Below are 2,748 nucleotides of genomic sequence, written 5' to 3'. Positions count from 1 at the left end.
TGTTTTCTGTTATGTGGGGTATGTGCTGATAACTCGCCCTCAAAAAGACGGGAGATCGGTGATTATTAAGGATAGGGGGGGTGGGGGGCGAGCATTTGTGGGTGAGTAGGCTGGTGGCGGGGGGAAGTTGGGGGCAAGCAGGCTGGCAGGCAGAGTGGTTAGGGGCAATCAGGCAGGCAGGCAGGTGAGTGGTTTGGAGCCAGCAGTCCCAGATTGTGAGAGGGATGTCTGACTGCCAGTTTAGGCCCGATCCCTGTAAACCAGCAGTAGGACATCCTTCCAGGGGTCCCAGATTGAAGAGGGTGCAGGCCAGGCTGAGGGACACTCCCCCTAGCCCCCGAGTGCACAAATTTTTGTGCACCGGGCCACTAGTTTTCTTATAAGATGTTTTGCTCAACCTTCATGTCTGTTTGGATTTCAATTGTTACAACCTCTGATTCCTGGTGTTGATTAAATACTGGTACTTACAGAAATCTCCCTATCCCCGCTTTAACAGCCAATATGGTTTCCCAACTTAGTAACCAGGTGTTATCTAGATACTATGCTAGCAAACAGAACAAGAAAGTGTCAAGTATTTTCATGACACAGTAAATAAACCCATGGATATGAAAGAAGCTATTAATTAAGGGTAGTAATAGAATTAAGGACTAAAAAAGGAGGTTCAAAGTAGAAATGAAAGTGCAGAGGGATATGAAATTGAGAGGGGAATCAAAGTAGTGAATAGAGACTTTTAAAATGCCAAATTTACAAAGAGTCAGGGGCATAAATGCATAACAGTTAGAAGCAGTATCATAATAATGGTCAGTTTTGGCAGAATAGCAGCAGCAATGAGTCAGGTCTTAACCATACAACTAGTATGAACAAAATCGGAAAACAATGTTTTCAAAAGTAAGCCACAAATAGATGGACAATGTCCTCTCTAGCCTTTTTGTATCATGTTTACCAGGTTTTCTCCAAGTAACACTTTATGCGTAAGGAGTTACAATATGGTAGTGGTTAAGAGCCAAGGGCTTTCAACATTGGAACTGACCCGGCTCAAATTCTGGCTTGCCTCTTGGCAGCTGTTTCCATTTTCTCATCTATGTGGACTAAATGAAATGCTGTTTGTGAAGTGGTGCTTTGTCCGGAATAACTGTTTAACATATGCAAGTTACCAGTCAGGCTTCCTTTAAACACTCACTCAGTTAGTTGTGTTTCAAACCGAAATGTTCTATAAGCTTAGAAAAGTCTTGTTATCTAGTCAATACTGTACATGCCAGACCTCTCTCATGTACAGAACTTTCTCCCAACATAGTCCACAGTTCACCCTTTGCTCTTGTCTTCTACTCTCTCCTTTTTCTTAACTTTCCATTCTATCAATCAACCTACTGGAATACTTATTCTGTCTCTAAATCAGGGGTGGGGAACCTTTTTTCTGCCAAGGGCCATTTGGATATTTATAACATCATTCATGACTTGGCAACATTATCAACTTAAAAATTAGCCTGCTATATTTGGTCAAATATTTAATTAACTCACCCCTAATGCATTGGCAGGGCCAGATGAAATGATTTTGCGAGCCTTACACCGCCTGCTGAATGCTCCCCCACCTCTGCTCTAAACAATCCCCATTTTGATAAAGCAAGTAACTTTACGCAACTTTATTGGCGCTCCCAGCTGATTTTGGTACAGCTGATCACATGATCCTTGAGACTACTCCAGTGGTTCTCAACCTTGGCTGCACATTAGAATCATCTGGGAATCTTTTTTTAAAAAAATCCTGATTTCTGGCCAGGTGATTCTAATGTGCAGCCAAGGTTGAGAACCACTGGTCTACTCCTCTGGCTTTCCTATACCCCACCCCCAATCTCTTTTGGTACCATTCGACACAGACAGAGCTGACTTCCAAAAAATGGTGTATCTCTTAATTTTAACACCCTATAAATAAACATACTGTCTGGTACAACCAAGCATCAGCCTTTCACCATTATTTAGTATTAAGTTAAAGTAGAACACATGCAGACACTAAAGCAGCGCACTTTTTTTTTCTCACCAGAGGATATTTTTCCATTGATTTTCAGAAAGTGGAAGAGAGAGGGAAAGACAGAAATATCGATGTGAGAGAAACACACCGATTGGTTGCCTCCTGCATGAGCCCCACCAGGTCCGAGGCCAGGTAGGAGCCTGCAACCGAGGTACGTGCCCCTGGCCAGAATCGAACCCGGGACCCTTTGGTCTGCAGGCCAAGGCTCTATCCACTGAGCAAACAGGCCATTAGGGCAAGACAGTTTACTTTTCACATAAGCTGCCAATAGCAGAGCGCTTTCAAACCCCTCATTCCCCAATTATATCATCACTGAACTCTCACAATTTCCCTCTTGAATAACTTAACATTAATATCATTAAAATGTCAACGACAATCGCTTGAGTATTGTACAAAGATTGGAGAGTCTTGCTAAAGCTCTTATTTTAAATGATGTCACCAATTCACCTGTGCCCCAAGATAAATATTTTAGAGATCTCAGAGGTGGAAACTATTTTTAAAAACCTGGAATTTAATCTCCTTCACAACGGGGAAACCATGTTGCTACCATGTTGAACTCAGCCTCTCTGAATAATACTTACTTCACAGGGTTGTTGTGAAAATTAAAATGAGATAATGTTATAATGTCTGGCACATAGAAAACAGACACTAAGTGCTAGAGCTGAATTTGAATAAGTGTCATCTCCCTCAATATTCAAATCGCCAAATCACTTCTTTATCCCATT

General features: G+C 42.0%; 1 protein-coding gene across 6 annotated transcripts in view; it reads right to left on the bottom strand.

The window, feature by feature from the left end:
* CHORDC1 (cysteine and histidine rich domain containing 1) overlaps window positions 1-2,748 on the bottom strand; it is a 25,898-nt gene that overhangs the window by 22,084 nt on the left and 1,066 nt on the right. The window lies entirely within an intron of this gene.

This window comes from Myotis lucifugus, unplaced genomic scaffold (assembly GCF_000147115.1).
Source record: "Myotis lucifugus unplaced genomic scaffold, Myoluc2.0 scaffold_106, whole genome shotgun sequence".
NCBI classification, from domain to species: domain Eukaryota; kingdom Metazoa; phylum Chordata; class Mammalia; order Chiroptera; family Vespertilionidae; genus Myotis; species Myotis lucifugus.
Note: the sequence above shows the minus strand (reverse complement) of the source record. Positions and strands in the feature narration are given on the sequence as shown.